The following is a 19,259-nucleotide window of genomic DNA, read 5'->3' on the forward strand; positions in this document are numbered from 1 at the left end:
TGGAGTTCTGGGATCGAGTCCCGCATCGGGCTCCCTGCTCGGCAGGGAGTCTGCTTCTCCCTCTGACCCTCCTCCCTCTCATGCTCTCTGTCTCTCATTCTCTCTCTCTCAAATAAATAAATAAAATCTTTAAAAAAGAAAACAAACAAACAAAAAACTTTGTTTTTTTCTTTTACAGCCTCATAATCTTCTCAGTATATTTTAGTGGTTCCCCTTCTTTAATCTGATTTCTAAATATTCTATTAGTCTTATTTATCTTCAGTGGAATATACAACTATATGAAGGATTATTCTCAACATTTAGTTCTCACAGTAATACTAATGGCAGCAATGAGTACTTCTATAATGATTCCATGTGCCAGGAACTATTCCAAGACACTATAATATATATATATATATATATATATATATATATATATATATATATATACACACACACACCTATGAGTTTATATATAACCTATGAGTTATATATATACCTTATATATATAAGTGAGTTTATCCTCCCCATAAATCTATGAGATAAGCCTTGTTATTATTCCCATATTACAAATAAGGAAACAGGCCTGAGAGGTTAAGTATAATTTACCCAGTGTCACGATCAGTAATTGGTGATGTTCTGGGCTGAGCTAATGCTGGGTAAGTTAAAGAGTTTAGAGTAGAGAAGTTAAATGATGTCTCATGGATTGGCCTTAAAGTGTGCAAAATTTAATTAATAACTTGTTTTTTTTTTTAAAGATTTTATTTATTTATTTGACAGAGACACAGCAAGAGAGGGAATACAAGGAGTGGGAGAGGGAGAGGGAGAAGCAGGCTTCCCGCCGAGCAGGGAGCCCGATGCGGGGCTCGATCCCAGGACCTGGAATCATGACCTGAGCCGAAGGCAGACGCTTAACGACTGAGCCACCCAGGCACCCCTTAATTAATAACTTGTAAAGAACCAGAAAGCAATGGAATATTTTTTACTGAATGCAATCTTCTAAGTCATATATCGGTAACTAAATACGATTGATTCTTACTGAATGAAATTATTTCTCATTTCTCTGTTCTTTTGAAAGAGAAATATTCTTGTTCTAGTGTTTCACATTTTTTTTTCATTCATTCGCATATTTACTCATTTATTAAGCACACATTTCCTCAGCACTTTCCATGGTCCAGTCTGTTGAAAGCCTCAGAGGATTCAGTGGTTAAAGACAAAACACAAAGTCCTTGGTCTTAAGCAAATGCCCCAGAGGTGGGGGAAGCAGAGTAAACATGTAAACAAATTTCATATAGTGACAGAAATTTAACTGGATAATGGGACAGAGAGGCACAGAGGAGGCATGTCTCTGATCAAAACAATAGTGGCAACATTTGAATTGAGACATTAATGATGGGAAATGGTCCAGGTAAATGAATCAGCCAGTGCAGAGCTGTGAGGCAAATGTGCCTGGAACCAGGTGAAGGTTGGGGAAAGATGTAGCAAGTGGCCAGAGCATATGGTGACCATAAGCCTCACTCAATCTTTTATATTTTAGTCTCTTCACAGTAGATAGTCTTTAGAGGTGAGGCGCAGGCCAATGATAATCATCTGATTTGTGTTTTTTAAAAGATTACCTTGACTTTGAGTCTCCTACAAAAAACAAAATTACTGTGCCTCTATGAAGTGTGGATAATAAATTTTAAAAAGCCCCAATGATCTCATAAATGGTTCATTAATTGTCCTCATTAGTCTCAACTAGATTGTATTAATATAAGCTTGGTGACCCAACAGTCCTGGGGCATGTTAGATTAGGGAAACCCAACTATTTTCAAATGGTGTGATTTAAAAAATTCTCAAACTTGCTGGGGTTCAGGAATATTATTTTATTGATGGGGGCTGGATGAGAGGTTTAGAATAAGAAAAGAGCACATGATAGTTGGCTTCTTTCTGTGGGAGAAGTGATGGGGGGGCTACTACTCTGCATTGATGCATCACTTAAATTTCAGAACTAGTTCAATCTCATAAGTATTTGCTAAAATCTATTCTATGTTAGGTACCTAGCTGACAGTGGGAATACAAAGTGAATAATAATAAGAGTAGCTATTACTAATAAGAGCTAGGCACTGTGCTAATTAATGCCTAACATGTACCATCTCATTTTATATTAATTTATGCATTAACTCTATGCAGTAGGTGCATTTATTATCCCATCTTCCAGATAAGAATTCTGTGCTTTTAAGGTGCTTCAAGGTTAAACAGCTATTCATGGGTGTAGGCACTATTTGGACTCAGAAGATCACCAATTCTCTTAACCATGATGCTGTATTGTCTGCAAGGACCTACTAGAAAAGTTCAAAATTAGACATATATGGGTAAAACTAACCCCAACACTGCCTGGCACAAACTAGCTGCTTGACAAGATTTGTGTTTATGTAAGATGCTCTTGGAGAGAAGACTGTGAGAGAGGATCACAAAAACATGCTCTCTGTACTAAGGGGCAACAAAAGTGAGAAAGAATTAGCCTAGGGCACTGGGGTAGGCTAACAGTATGATGTTGAGGACCAAGAGGCAGTGTTTCTCTCTTTTTTTTATTCATAATTATTAAATTATATCTGCTTCACAATATCAGAAAGAAGTCACAGTGTAGTAGACAGTTTGTAGACACATCTTACCTTGAATCCTGACAGATGTATATAGTACAATACTGGCACCTAAGTATAATTTTAAAAAAAAACTTTCATTTTTCTTTTTTTTTTAAAGATTTATTTTATTTATTTTAGAGAGAGAGAGTGTGAGCACAAGTGGGGGGAGGCAGAGGGAGCCAGAGAATCCTCAAGCAGACTCCTGGCTGAGCAGGGAGCTGGAAGCAGGGCTTGATCCCAGGACCCAGGATCGAGGCCTGAGCGGAAATCAAGAGTTGGCTGCTTAACTGACTGAGCCACCCAGGCGCTCCAAAAAAAAAAAAAACCTTTCATTTTTTTCTCTAGCCTTAAAGCAAAATAGTTTTCTGATACGTGTAATTTAGGAAAATCTTCAGAAAAAATATTTAAAGCATACTATCTGAGAGGAAAGCGATTTTCAAAAGATCTATCAGTAGAAGCAACTCCAAACCCACTGATCATTTAGTGATATATCATCCCTCATGTTGTTTCTTTTTCTTTTTTTTTTTTTAGAAACATATCTTTACTTAGTGTCTGTTTCTCCCGTTAGGACTTCATCTTTATTTTTTTTTAAGATTTTATTTATTTATTTGAGAGAGAGAGAGAAAGCGAGAGCAAGAGAGCACAAGCAGGGGGAGCGGAGGGAGAAGCAGGCTCCCCGCTGAGCAGAGCCCATGTGGGAACTGGATCCCAGGACCCTGGGAGCATGACCCAAGCCAAAGGCAGAAGGCAGACGCTTAACCGACTGAGTCACCCAGGTGCCCCCCCATGTTGTTTCTTTATGCATTTTTCTGGAAGAAGGCTCATAAGAGTTCATTAATTCTCAGTGATAAAGATCCACACTGATGGCAAAAAAAGAGCTTTGCTTTGGAATTAGATCAGTTTAGGTTTTCCTACTTACTAGAATTAGGTAACACTCTTAATCTTTCTGAGCCTGTTTCCGATCTGCAAACAGGGATAACACTATTACAGAGGGATGCGTTTAAATTAAATGATGCACATAACCTTCCAGATTATAAGAACATGCCTAATAAATGTTAAGTGATGTGCAAATATTCTGCTTCCTTGAAATGTATGAAGCCTGTTTTCATGCTCTTCACACTATTTCTTAGCTAATGGTCTAAATATCAAGGTAATGTTTAGTTAAAAGTGATTTTTGTTCTGCCATTGTCCATTTCTATTTCCAACATATTCTCCTTGATGAATCAAATCTCCATATCAGTAATATTTATCATATAAGCTATTACTGTTCACATTTTAAGATATTTCAATGTGAGATAAGTTATCACTCAAAGGGATGGCTAAGCTGGCTTTGCCAAGAATTCAATGAGATATTAATACATCTTATTCAGAACTAACTTTCAAAGAAGAGGAGAGCAATGTTTCAAGATGTGAAGAGAAAAAACTTTTTTTTTTTATGAAATGTTATTTTTCTTTTGCTTTGGTGGAGAAAAAAGTTTATAGGTAACTTATAGTTATATTTATAATATAGTTATATATAATATAGTCAATTTATAGCTTATAGTCTAACATTTTGTGGTTGGTTTAAAAGAAAGTGTCAAATTTACAATAATAAATCAGTCTTCTTTAATCAGTAATGCAGATTTACAAATATTCTTTTTTGAGAGTAACAAAAGGAAGCACTGTTTTTCCTTCAAGTCCACAGACTCTGTTAGTTGTAAACACTAGTAACTCTCAAATGCAAACAGAATCAGTATTCCACATGTGGCAATCAGGAAACAACCTGTGTACCAACTATCTTAACAAAAGGCATGCAAACACACTAAATGAGTAGTGAAAGTCAAAATGATGCCAAACGTGTATGAAAACAGAGCATACAGAATTGTAAATTATTTGGGGAGATTAATTATAACATTCCTTCAGAAAGATCTGTGTGAGTTATTATTTAAACACGGAACATAGGGGCAGGCGCATGGGTGGCTCAGTCAGTTAAGCGATGGGCTCTTGATTTTGGCTCAGGACATGATCTCAGGATCGTGGGACCGAGCCCCACGTCGGGCTCAGCACTAGACATGGAGCCTGCTTAAGATTCTCTCTCTCTCCCTCTGGCTCTCCCCACTCCCTCTCTAGTAAAGAAACAAACAAACAAATAAATAAATGGAGATCACAGTCAGATGATCTAGGTTATCAAGCTGATACTATAATACTACCAAAAATTTGCATGTGATAATATGTTATAGGAATAAATAAAATTTTATAGGAAGAACTAATGAACTGAAATTTCATTTTATACTCTGACATAAATATATATATATCAAGTTGGGTTTTCTTGACTAGATGAACAATAACTATAGATAAAAGGAAATTGTGTTTGTTGTTGCTGTTCTTTTTCCAGAGTGTAAAACACTTTTTCTTTCCTTTCCTTCTTTCCTTCCTTAAATTCAATTAATTAACATATAATGTATTATTAGTTTCAGAGGTAAAGTTCATTGATTCATCAGTCTTATATAATATCCAGTGCTCATTACATCCTGTGCCCTCCTTAATGTCCATCACCCAGTTACCCTATTCCCCCACCCCCTCCCCTTCAGCAACCCTGTTTGTTTCCGATGGTTAAGAGTCTCTTATGTTTGTCTCCCTCTCTGATTTAGTCTTGTTTTATTTTTCCCCCTCTCCCCCTATAACCCTCTGTTTTGTTTCTTAAATTCCACATATGAGTGAGATCATATGTTAATTCTTTCTCTGATTGACTTATTTTGCTTAGCATAATACCCTCTAGTTCCATCTATGTCGTTGCAAATGGCAAGATTTCACTTTTTTTGGATGGCTGAGTAGTATACCATTGTACATATATACCACATCTCCTTTTTTTAAAGATTTTATTTATTTATTTGACAGAGAGAGAGAGCACGCACAAGCAGGAGGAGTGGGAGAGGGAAAAGCAGGGTCCCTGCTGAGCAGAGAGCCCAATGCAGGGTTAGATCTCAGGACCCTAGGATCATGATCTGAGATTATGCTTAACTGACTGAGCTACCCAGGCGCTTCTATATACCACATCTTCTTTATCCATTCACCTGTCAAGGGTGCTCTGGGCTCTTTCCATAGTTTGGCTATTGTGGACATTGCTGCTATAAACATTGGGGTGCAGGTGTCCCTTCAGATCACTACATTTGCATCTTTGGGGTAAATAGCTAGTAGTGCAATTGTTGGGTCGTAGCATGGCTCTATTTCCACGGAGTGTAAAACACTTTAAAAAGGAGGGTGGGGATATGAAGATGTATTTATGGACTTGGGAAGATATCTCCATGGACTCTACCTCTGTAATATAAACATTTATTCTAGATCTCAAAGAGAATTTGGATCAGTTATTTCAACACACCCACAAAACAGTCATGTTCAAACACGAAGAGATGAAGAGATACCAGTTTATATTTTTTTCAAACTGCAAGAAGAAACCTCCTTTCAGTTTTCATCAGAACCCCAGTTTTCCCATTACTAGGGCCCACAGTTCTTAAACAAAACAGTACAGCACTTACATTAGTGCTTTCTCCTGCTATGAATAGCTTCCCAGTCTTCTCATCAGTGCTCATCCCTTCTCTTAATATGTTGGTCAAAATTCAGCCATCAACCCAGGAAATTTGTTCCCAGTTTCACTGCTGGTACCTGATCATGTTATTTCAATCACTTTAGCATGTTTATACTACCTACTTCAGCGGGTAGGTAATATATGTGATATGTGAGATTTAAATAAAAGAATGCCCATAAAGTATTTAATGCTCAGCTTCAAGCACAATATGAATATTCAGTAGCTGCTGGCTAGCATTATTATTATAGCATTTACATTAAAACTAATCTGTACTAGTTGCTTTTTGATCCCCCAAATGGGGTAAAGGAAATAAATGGACATGTATTGATTATCTACAGTGAGAGGCAGTGCAGGGTATATAGAATTAGTGGTTCTCAAGTTGAAATTGACCTGGATTTCAATTCCATCTCTGTCACTTATTTAGACTTCTCTATGCCTCAGTTAAATGGAGATAATAGATATTTCAGGGACATTGTAAGAATTAAAAATAATTGTAGAGCTCAGTCAGTAGAACATGTAACTCTTGATCTTGGGGTTCTGTGTTCAAGCCCCACGTTGGGTGTAGAGATTACTTAAAAATAAAATCTTAAAATAATAATAATTATAATAGTGTTTGGTTCCAGAAGAAGTATTCATTACCTCATTTAATGTAAATTATTAGATAATATTTTGATTGAGTTTTGAGAATCTGATAACAGCTCTGTATCCCTTCCCTTAAATATAAACAAATAAATAATTCTTCACATCATTTTGCATGTAATTCCAAGGCTTTGTTAATATAAAAACCAATCAAAACCTTTAGTTGGCACAAACAACTCAGAAAAACTGTTACGGGGAAAGAACTATAGTTGTTCTTAAAACAGAGACTATCATCCTGGAGAAAGACAAGCAACATTTAAATGTCAAAATTTGGGTCAAAACTCTGAGCTTGCAGAATGGTATCTCCACCAGGTCATGATTTGACCAGGATTGAAATTCCTGCCCTGACTGTCCTCAACCCAGGCTTGAAAACCTGGCAGATAATTAAGGGCAACCTGTAGCTGAACAGCCTCAGTCACTTGTCTATAAAATGGATACATTAATACTATTCTGACAATAGCATTATGAAGATTAAGTAAGAAAGCACAAGTAAGCTCTCCTAGCACCTGTGGGCCAAGAAATAAACGTTTCAGCTTTCATTTTTCTTTTTCCTTCTTGCTTTACTCCTTTCCTTCCTTGCCCTGAGTTCTCATTTTGTTTCATGTTCCACAATGGTGAAGTCATCATAATGCTTTTACTCTAATAATGTCATATAATTTCTAGCATAATAAACAAAGAAAGCATAAGAAACGTGATTGAGGTAAATAGTGCCATTACTACTTCATTTTATTAACCTCATTTGTCTAGAAATACTAGTTGTTCATCATCCATGGGCACAAACTGGATGTGTATCAAATATAATAAAGCTCTGGAAAATTATCTCCAGTGCCATTTGGGGTTCCATTTATACACTATATAGCTTTCCTAAAACTAAACTATCATTTCTAATCCTCTTGTTTTTATACCCTAAAACATGGCTTCCAATTAATGGTTATATTGGCATTACATTCATTCCTCTTTGCTTTTTCTCTGATTATAACAGGTACTGCTGGACAAATTAATGACATGGGGTTTCTGAATACAAGGAAGGTCAAAGAGGAAAAGAGAATGAGTGAGGTAAGATATTCACATATAGAACTAGTGGAGCTTTAGCAATAACAAAACTAGTGAAATTATAGATAATTAATCAGGAGTCAGGAAAACTTTGTGATGTGTTGCCATTAATTGGACAACTAGAGTAAACAGTCTCACAAACATTAAAGAGCAAAGAGTGGAAAATCTGTCTTTCCTGTCAGCTTCTTTTGCTTGTTATCAGAGCAATTATCTCCTAGTTTGTGAAACAGTAACAATTTATGTTCGAGGGGCGCCTGGGTGGCTCAGTCCCATTAAGCATCTGCCTTCAGCTCAGGTCATGATCCCAGGGTCATGGGATCGAGCCCCAACCCCCACCCCCCACCTCAGCATTGGGCTCCTTGCTCTGCGGGAGGCCTGCTTCTCTCTCTCCCACTCCCCCTGCTTAGGTTCCCTCTCTCGCTGTGTCTCTCTCTGTCAAATAAATAAAATCTTTTAAAAAATTAAAAAATAACAACAATAACAAAAAAACAATTTATCGTTCGATTTAAATGTTATCAGTGTAAGATATGGAGATATATGAAACCTGTAATACTTTATTCATAAATTTAGTATTACAGCATCATATATTCCACAGTAAAAATGATTTAAGAGAAATGTAGAATTCATGCAAAGGACAATAATTTTTAAACTTAAGAAAAATTTTAAAAAGATTGCTGACTATGTCTTGGCATACTTTCCTTTGCAGAATATGTTAGAGCCAGCACTTTTTTTTTATTAAGAGCTACTGTACTATAGAGAAAGCCTCTATTCATATTCATAATCATCAGGCAAATCAAGGAGCTGATTTGCTTAGAATTAGTAACTCCTTTTTTCTTCACTTCCTTTATTTTTTTTAAAGATTTTATTTATTTATTTGTTTGACAGAGAGAGAAACAGTGAGAGAAGGAACACAAGCAGGGGGAGTGGGAGAGGGATTTGCAGGCTTCCTTCCTGCTGAGCAGGGAGACCGATGCGGGGCTCGATCCCAGGACCCTGGGATCATGACCCGAGGTGAAGGCAGACGCTTAACAACTGAGCCACCCAGGCTCTTAACGAAGAAAGGAACATCTGACAAGAAAAAATAAAATCCTTCTTTTGTTAAAAAAGATGGAATGTTAGAAAATTAATTTATTTTTCACAAATAATGACCACTACTAAATATTGACCCATGTATATTAAACAGTCTTCTTTTGCTATCCGATTCTAAATATGAAATGCATCCATGTTCAGGAATCATTTCAAAGCAAATGTGTTTTGGGTTTTTTTTTTTTTTTTGGTGACTGAATAACCATAATGAGTCCTAAGATCAATCTGTTTTAATTTACATAACTGCTAAATATAAAATAAAATTTAGAGGTCTTTTCACTTTTTCATTTTAACGTTGTAAGGAGACAAAGAAAACTGTGCTTTCTATCATATTATAGTTTTGCTCAACTCCTGATGCCAAAATCCTTGACAGGTAGTATTATCTATCTGTGTCCTTTCAGAACCTCCTTACATACCAGTCCCATTAAAAAAAAAAAAAAAAATCAATAGCCTTAGGAGACCTTTCAAGGAACTCATTGCTATTGATTCATTTCTCAAATACGATCCAATTTAGCAAAAAATGTGTTGAACTTTATAGCTTCTTCTCAGTGCATTAACTTTGGATGTCTTTTCCTAGATGACAGAGATAGCTTCTATACAAACACACATGGATAGGGGCGCCTGGGTGGCTCAGTCGTTGGGCATCTGCCTTCGGCTCAGGTCATGATCCCAGGGTCCTGGGATCGAGCCCCGCATCGGGCTCCCTGCTCAGCAGGAAGCCTGCTTCTCCCTCTCCCCCTGCTTGTGTTCCCTCTCTCTCTGTGTCTCTCTCTGTCAAATAAATAAATAAAATCTTAAAAAAAAAAACAAAACACACACATGGATACACACACACATATCATTTGGCCTACTTTCCATCTGTAATTCCACACTGAATTTTCCTTGCCATTCACCAACACCAAGGCCAGTTTATCAAACTCCTTTTCCCTGCTAGCTAGTTTATGTTCAGGAAACAGGGAGCAATTTTTGTGTACTCTTTAAGTTAATCTACATCTTATTTATGAACTACGAAGAAATTATTTTTATTTACTGGCGTCTTGATCCTTATACAATTACTTCTAATTACATATGGCTTGCAGGACTAGCTTTATGATTGGAGATATACAAGAAAGATCCAATGCCTAAAAATGCTTAACAGGTGCTTGATAGTCAATGCGCACCCCTTTACCTCCACACTTCATCCCTTTAGCTTAAATCTTCCTTCTCCATTGAAATTCAAATACCCATTGTACCTTAAGATCTTAGTCATTTTTCCTTAGCCAGAATGATCCAAAAGCAAATTTTGATGATGTGTAGGAGGGAAGAGAACTCGAGGGCATAAGATTTCTGCAGAGGGTATTAGGTAACAGAGGGGACAGAATGGTAGACTCACAGGGGAAAGACTCAGAAAGTGGAGCTTGATGAAACTTAAGCAAACACTGTAGTTTTGCCTCAGGTCTATTCTCATTAGTTAGACAAGGAGGGTTTGAAGGGGACTACTACTCCTGCATAAGAGTTTGCTTGAAAAGCATTGCTTATAAAATACTGTGTGCCCCTGTATATTACAGAATGTATAATATAATTCAAACTGCAAGAAACAGGCACATTCCCACATGGCCTTGGCCATGCACCATTTTGTAGCCTGCCTACTTTGAGCATCAGAAAGTGCCTTGTAGAAATCTGGTTGATCTTATTTTAAACTTCTCACTTCCCAAAAGACACAGCACAAAAAGACTGTAAAATTATTCACTGACAAGAACCAAATGTTTACTACTGTAATATATTGTGTACAATTTATTGACTGTTTCTCCTACGTATATATTTATGTAGTCCATAATCTAAAATTTTCAATAGGTATAACTACAATATGATTCTGGTGTCAACCATAAAATCCTCTCTTACAAAGCTGGTGAAATCCTTTGCTACAAAAAATACGTCTCTATCTTATATTATTGTTTCTGTATTGGTGGTATCCATATTTCCCAGCAGGTTACTTTTCAACCTAGTAAACTTCTTCCAAGTCACTTCCTTGAATCATGGATGGAATACAAATTGCAGAGAATTCTCCATTTTTGTTTATAATTTTACAAATTTCAACTGAAGGTGCAAAGTCTTCATTGATGATTTCTGTAGCTTTCTCTCCTCCTAAGCTTGTCAATATTAAGTTTCCGGATTTAAATATGTGATGCTTTTCTAATGTGTTCTCTGTTATAAGCTCTCTATTCCTTTAGAACTAATAGTAGAAGTGGTATTTTCATGGGAAGAAAAGAGTAGCATCTCTACTACTTTGCTTTCAATACTTTGTGACTACATCCTCAGTTGCATAATAGAAAACCTGGCCTGGCATCAACTGGTGGGATTAAAAACCACTGTTTCACTTCCTTGCAATTAAAATATTTACATCAACTTCTCTTTGTTTTGAAAATGGCACATAGGACCCAGTGTGGGTGTGGCCCATGAATCTTCTGTGACTCATATCTTAGACTTGTTGCTTCCAACTTCTTTATAAATAAATTTACCAATTACTGGGGGCCAGGTTTGGTTACTGCTGTTGGTTCTCAACAGTTTAATATTATGAGGCATCTCTTGAAATTATTTCTTTGCTATGTCTGTAAAGGAACTCTCCCATATCCGCCCCCCTCCCCCCGAAACTCTTGTATTCTGCTGCCTATTTAAACTTAGTATCTGTATGTAAATAGTCCACCGCGTTTCTTTTGTTGATGCACTGGCTATTTTCCAAGATTTTGTTGTTGACCTTGTCTGACTGTTTAAGGATGACCTTTTGGTGATGTTATAAAACTTCTTAAGAAAAGTAGACAGATATGCTCATCTAGCCCTCTTCTAAAAACTGAAAAAAAGCCAGTTGTTTTAAAACAGAATGGCTTGGTATAGAGGGCTGTGGCATATTTCACCTGCACCTGCATGTTTTAAGCTTCCAGAACTAAAAATTAGCTCTGCAACATATAATCACACACAAAGAAAAAGCAAAAAGGAAATCAGTAATGAAAATTTTCTGCTAGATATGTGAACAGTATTGATGGATAGGCCTGCTACTTTTAATATTCTCATAAAGACCAATTAACCAAATTCAATAAAACAACCACTTCTTCCATGAGAAGAATTAATGGACACGGACATCAGGAGTATTAGACCTGGCAAGAATTTTGGAGGTCTCCTTTTATAGAGGAGGAAGATGAGGTCTAGAATGGTTAAGTGACTTGTTGAAAGCAAGGACAGGACTAGGATCAGAGTTGGGATTTTCTGCCTCCCCATTCAGGAGACCTGAGCTTATTCTTTGACTGAATTTGCTGAGTGTTTATGCACTTACATCAAGAAAGCCCACGTATACCAGATTTGTTTTCATTGTTATTAGCAGAAGCAAGTCAGTAATTTTACAGGTAGTATAGGATAAAATTAGCCCAGTCAGTCAAACTAGTCAAAAATTAGTCAACTTAATATTCCAAAAGAGACAGTGCTTTATAGGTTCTTTTTTAAAAAACTGGAAATGAGAATTAGATAATGTATGTTTGCATATGTGTGTATGTTCAAATTTAAAAGATAAGAATATAATTTTTGAGTTTTTTATTGTCTAGTTATATATGATGACAAAAAAATAGAACACCTGTAGTTTAATCAAATATACTTGGAGTGTTTACTTATTTTTGAAACACCTTTATATATCTCTATAGTTTTAATTATAATTAATGGGACAGCATTAAAATATTATGTATTTTCAAGCTAACCCTGATAAAAAATATTTTTTAAGTATCCTAAATTATGTGAAGACTAGAAGTACTATTGCTGTATCTACTCTACAGAAAGTAGTTGATGTTTAGCCTTGAAATAATGCTGCACCAATATCAGGAAACAATTCTTAGATTAAAAAACTCATTCTCTCCATGACGTATTATCTTTTCACAAAAATTTAGTTCAAAGAATTTGCCTTTTTAAGGTTTCAATCACTTTTCAACATTGTTTCCATGCATTTTCTTGTTAAGGTTGCCTGATCCTGTTGCTAAGCAACCTTGCATTCTTACTGGGGCATGATGATGTAGTAATAATTATTTTAAATATATCCATTTGTATATAGTTTATTTAAGAATATCCTGATACTTTTGTCTAAGAGGCTTTTGTGTAAGAGGCTGTGTAAGAGGATTCTTCATTGCAATTCAAAGTTCTATAGGAATATAAGTGATAGAATAGCGTTTTCCAGAAGACTTGGAAGAATGCCAACAGTACACTGGAAAAGCACTAGATCTTACTTCCTACCAGTATGCTTTTTTCTAGAAAAGGGTAAAATCAGTGAGATGACAAGTTAAGGGATTCACCAAAGGATTTCAAAGAAACATAAAGAAGATGTTCCTTTTACTGACTAGCTTAAATTATTGTTTTCCTTCTTACCCCAAATTCCGAATAAAAACTGTAAATCCATATTATTTTGAAAAATAAGTTCCATATAAGCCTGACTTGGGTGTAATTGAATTTGATCAGACTTTCAGATCAAACTGAATTGTTAATTAAATTCCCTTTGTCTGTTTGCTTTTGTCCCAGACCTCCCTCTTCAGTTCAGTAATATCCAGATGGGACTGGCATCAGTAGCCTTACTATTTCCTGCCTGATATGTAGGGAGATATAAGGGGACTACCAGCACATCTCTAGCACATAGTGAGATTTAATATATAGCATTCCCAATGTGTATCTGAAAAAAACAAAAAAGGTTGTTCCTTTAAACAATCTTTTTCAGTAATAATAGAATCAAAGAAACAAAGATATTCTGTTACTGAAGAATCATGGAGAACGTCCTAAGTACAGGAGAACTCCACTAATGCCAACCCAATAATGCAGAGCTGATAGAGCTGCCAAGAGACAGTCTCCTGTGGTGAAACCACCTTTGCAAGTTCGGAAGGTACCCCAAACATCATCTGTTTTCTTTATAACCTTCCTTGTCTCTAGCACTTAATGATACATCTAATACTGTATTAATTCTATTTCTATTTTGGGGATGATCCCTTCTTAAGGATATGATCTAATATACAAAGTTTAGAGTATTGATTATTTGCCCCTTCTTCTAAAACTTTAAACTATTACAATTTAAGTTTATAATTATATGGCCACTCTAGATGTCAGTCTCCTTACTTATAAAGTGGGACTTGCAATGCTTTCCTTGCCTTTCAAAGGATTAAATCTGATATGCTAGGGGCGCCTGGGTGGCTCAGTCGTTAAGCGTCTGCCTTCGGCTCAGTCATGATCCCGGAGTCCTGGGATGGAGCCCTGCATTGGCCTCCTTGCTCATCGGGAAGTCTGCTCTCCCTCTCCCACTCCCCCTGCTTGTGTTCCCTCTCTTGCTGTCTCTGTCAGGTGAATGGATAAAATCTTAAAAAAAAAAAAAATCTGGTATGCTAGCATGGTATCTACCATATAGAGAACATTCAATGTGAACTCCCTTTCCTCTTATTATCTTCACTGTGTGTGGCCCACTTCTAGTTTTCTAAGATTTATTGGAAGAGTTCATACCTTCTAGGAATACATGGTCTCTGATCATATTCCCTTACCAAACTAAAGGCTCTTAATTCTTTTATAATTCCCACATTCTTATTTTCCAGCTCAGCTACCTTTTTCTGAAATTTTCAGATTTCGGTTTAATTTAGCAGGTGTCAGTTGAGGTACTATAAGGTGGGGGGCATTACAATAGGTCCTGAGATTACAAATGTAAACAGGATCCCTGTCCTCTGAAGTTTGTAGTCTAGTGTCAACAGTAATAAAGAGATAAAAAATTGCAATTAGACCTGATAAATTCTGATATTGGCCAGACTGTGCCCCTGTGAGAACACATAAGTGAAACATCTAAATCAGATTAGGGAGAATGGGAGATTAACAGAGCTTCCTCTTCTTACAGGCTTTTGTCTAGAATTGGCAAACAGATCTGTATCTGCGTTCCAGGTTTAGATTGACCAACCAACCAGCCTTACGTTCCTCTCAGCACGACTAACTTTAGGCAGTTTTCTTCCCAACTACAGGCCCCTACCTCTCCTTACTTCAAGCATTTGCATTAGAAAACTTGCAACTGGAAATTCTTTCTCTGTCCCTTTGAGATGTAAATCTCTTCCAACCTCTTGATAGTTTTACAACCAAGGAGTATCTTTCTCAGTGACCTGGGAGCCAAGTGTTTGAAACATAAACAAGAAAGATAGCACCCCCATTCTCTGTGGGATGGTAAGAGTCTACCTCAATAAGTGCCAGTTAGAAAACACAGATGGTGTATTTGTCACTGACCAATCTCCCTGCTTGGTGTCTTCCAGTACTAGTCCACTAGTTCGCCCCAGCACTGAAAAACTCTCCTGCCTTTGTTTCAGCAGCGTTGAGTCCAATATCTCCCCTATTGCAGCAGTCTTGAATAAATTTTCCCTTGCCTGTTTAATTCTGCCCCTTGATAGGATGCATCTAGGTTTTGTACAAGGAGGAAAAGCTGATTTTTACCCAGTAATCTACTTACTGATGTCTAGCACTTAGTCAATCTTTGTAATTGCTGATTAAAATAAACCCATCATGTCAATCAATGTCTAGAGGGCTCTAAACTCTCGCCAGTAATAAATGAAGCCCCAGAGGTCACTACCTTCTACTGTAACCAGAATTATTTTCCCAAAAATATATTTCTTTACACCTATGCACAAGATGTGCCTTTGCTTCAAAGAGACTGTGAGTAAGCTAAAATATTCACACTTCCTAGTAGCTGTATACTCATTCTTTTGATATTTCAATGATTCAAAGGATCGGAATCATGAGCAAACTTGGGAGCGATTCATCATTCACCATCAATAAATTACTCAGCAAGGACTCTACCTGCTGTACTCTCCATGAAACTCACTATAGGATCAACTGAGGCACTGACCTCTCATACATGACTGAGAGAGTTTCAGATAATTGATGGCTTTAGCCAAAGTTTTGAATTTTAAAATGGATGGAGATTTCTAAATCAATCATAATAATTATAAATCATCTTCAACAAAGACTGCATAATTAAATTTTCTAACAATTGCTGTAGAAATTAAGCTTAAATTTAAATTTAATTTTAAAGTAAATAAAAATATTTACTGCATTTTGATACCTTTTTATCATTATAAAATTTATAAAAACCAAAATTTTTTCCTAATGTGCACATTGCTATACCAGCTTTCTCTCTTTCCAAAAAAAGTGTTACAAATTTAGTTTAAGGGCATACCATACAACATACGGTACCTTAGAATTAAAGAAATATGGGAGAATGATTCTGATTACCTCCCCATGCTACGTGAAAATTAATTACTCCAAACTTTCTTGAACAGTTTTTTTTTTTTTTTAAGATTTATTTATTTATTTGAGAGAGAGTGTGTGTGTGAGCAGGGGGAGGGGCAGAGGAAGAGGGAGAGATAGTCCCAAGTGGACTCTGCACTAAGCACAGAGCCTGACTCGGGGCTCAGATCTCATGACTCTGAGATCACAACCTGAGCTGAAACCAAGAGTCAGTCACTTAACTGATTGAGCCAGCCAGGGGCCCCTCTTGGACAGTTTTTTTTAAAAGATGCCAGTGTGGGGTGCCTGGGTGGTTTCAGTCGTTCGTTAAGCATCTGCCTTCAACTCAGGTCATGCATGATACCAGGGTCCTGGGATCAAGCCACAAATTGGGCTCTCTGCTCCGCAGGAAGCCTGCTTCTCCCTCTCCCGCTCCCCCTGCTTGTGTTCCCTCTCTCTCTGTGTCTCTCTCTGTCAAATAAATAAATAAAATCTTAAAAAAAAAAAAAGATGCCAGCCATCTAACTCACACAAACACCCCTAAACATGTATCTTTCTTGTTGGGGAAAAGGCTTGGTGTAAATAAGTGGTAATTAAAGTTAGTGTGTTAATTTATGTTGTTATAATTTACAATACAGTAGAAATGTAGTTTTAATATAAAGATGTATATATTTTTCAAATATATGGGACTTTTACTACATTAATAAGTTGAGTATATCTTATAATCATACCTTTGCTTTTATAATATGTTGTGATGCAGAATCTTCGTTGGGAAACATATCCCGTGAATTATAATAGTACCATTAGTGGAAAATACGATATTATGTTAATATATAATAGCATGAAACTAGGACAGATTTTCAGCAAAAGAAGGGAGTTGCATATATTTGGCCTTTATTGTCAGGCCTATTTCTCCTTGGTAATTGCCCAGTCTTTATGTACACGTTACAGTGCAGTTCTCTTATGGAAACCCAGCATTCTTTGCTCTGTAATCTTTTCTACCTACAAAATATTTGGCAAACATAGCTATTAGCTCGATGTGAAGTGGTTGTATATATCAAAATTTCTTCACAAGCTCACTTAACCAAGGTACCAAATAATTTATCCAGAATCCAAATCAAATCAGTTGAAGAGCTAAGTGTACAAAAAAATCCCGTAACACCCTAGATTCCAATGAGGTGCAGTTTTTATTAATTTTATATCACTTAGCAAGCTCAGGTTGTGTCTTTATTTTTTTTTTTTAATTTTTAATTTATTTATTTGAGATAGAGAGAAAGAGATAGCATGAGCTGGAGGGAGAGAGAGAGGGAGAAAGAATCTCAAGCAGACTCCACGCTGAGGGCAGAGCCCAACATGGGGCGCAGTCCCAAAACTGGGAGATCATGACCTGAGCCGACACTGAGAGTTGGCCATTTAACCACTGAGCCACCCAGGTGCCTCCAGATTGGGTCTTTATGTTGAGTTTCTTTAACTAACAAATGCTTAAGAACATACTTTAAATGCCATTACACCACGAGACCAGGATAGGAAATGCATTAGGAATATAGCCAAAGGGGAAAAAAAATCACTCACATATGCCCTATTTTCTGCTGAAGGGAGAATCTCGGCTCCATAACAAGGTTATTAATATGTTACATATTTCTGATAGAAAGTTCTTATCTTTTGAGAAGGAGCATTAAACATATTTATGCAGTTTAATCCTTCTTGAGATACACCTTTAGAAATAATACTTTGTTACTTTGTTATAATTGTTTGAGAAACTTCAGCTATTTCATAGCTATTGCTCTCAGTATTCGGGTAAGATACTTATGAAAACATTTTATTAATAATTTTATGAAGATATTTAACAACAATTTAGTATTAGAATTTTAGAAAAGAAAATAGGCCAATAAAGGTGGTTTTATTCTCTTGGTTTAAACTGTAGAAATGAAAATTCTGAAGTTAAGTAAATTGGACAAAGTATGTTGCTGTTTAAGAAGTTAAAGAAACTAAATTAAGATGTCCCCCGTTCTTTATCACATTTTATAAATCCATTCAGATTAATCTGGAAAACTTCATCAGGAGGTTTACTAATATTTGAAGGTAGACATTTTTTTTATTGTCTGGCTGATTTTTAAGAGTGATTAGAGCAAGATTATATAAATCAAATTGGCGCAAACAACATCCTGGCTAGTCCACGTCAGTCACTTTCCTCAATTTCAAGGTTATTAATTACTCAACTTATCTTATGACTTTAATTTTAGAAAGCCTCAAATTAGCAGGGAGTTTTATCTGAGTCAAAGCAGTAGGGGTTCTACGGAATGATTTGTTAGGTTAATTTCTCCTCAATCGAAATGTAGATGATTAAGATACATATTAATTTACTATAGAGAAGTCACATATTTTTCAGTGAATAAAGTCTTCCCTTCTCTGTTCCCGATGGCCATTTGTGTGCAAAACTTAACAATATTGGTTCAGCTCCTTTTTTTTTTTTCTGATTATGAACATCAGTATGAGTGGTGATTAGCTGCATGACTAACTGGACAGGAAGCTCCTCAAACATTTTTTAACTCACTAGCAATCTTTTATATCAAGCAGCAGCTCACTAAGTAAGTGTTGAATGAATGAGTGGACAGATCCCATTCATACACTATCATAATAACTAACTACTTCTTTAAAAATCTGAGGTTTAATTTTGTGGTGAAGTACTGAAAAATGGAAATAGAAGTCAGTACTTCCATTTATTTATAACACGACCTCTCTCTTCACTAGATGGTTAAAAAGGTTAGTTTTACCGGTGGCCTCAGAAAACATACTAAATGCGTTAGAAGAACCGAGATATTTATGACATATATTTAATTGGTTTGGGAATGGAGTGAACAGGTATTAGTTCTAAAGACAATCTGGTGCTGGTTTCAGTGATGCAGCCTAAACTGCACATGTTTCAAACTCAGCCCCACACCTTGTTAATTTTGGCTCACTTAATAATGCTTCCTGATGCTGCCACACAGGCCCTTATTTTGAAATAATAGGTGATTTAACTATGTATATATGGGTTTTTTTTTAATGTTACATAGAAAGCTAGA

General features: G+C 36.3%; 1 protein-coding gene and 1 long non-coding RNA gene across 3 annotated transcripts in view; one reads left to right on the forward strand and one right to left on the reverse strand.

The window, feature by feature from the left end:
- Positions 1 to 19,259, forward strand: part of LOC123858963 (uncharacterized) — a 184,137-nt gene that overhangs the window by 99,149 nt on the left and 65,729 nt on the right. Inside the window, exon 3 of the long non-coding RNA XR_006794321.3 lies at positions 7,790 to 7,863. This is a non-coding gene — a long non-coding RNA (uncharacterized LOC123858963). The remainder of the gene's footprint in view (positions 1 to 7,789; positions 7,864 to 19,259) is intronic.
- The window catches only part of PKIA (cAMP-dependent protein kinase inhibitor alpha), a 94,804-nt gene that overhangs the window by 41,254 nt on the left and 34,291 nt on the right, over positions 1 to 19,259 (reverse strand). The window lies entirely within an intron of this gene.

Source organism: Mirounga angustirostris, unplaced genomic scaffold (assembly GCF_029215605.1).
Source record: "Mirounga angustirostris isolate CCGP_5_RB_7025 unplaced genomic scaffold, mMirAng1.0.hap1 SCAF_4, whole genome shotgun sequence".
Classification (NCBI taxonomy): domain Eukaryota; kingdom Metazoa; phylum Chordata; class Mammalia; order Carnivora; family Phocidae; genus Mirounga; species Mirounga angustirostris.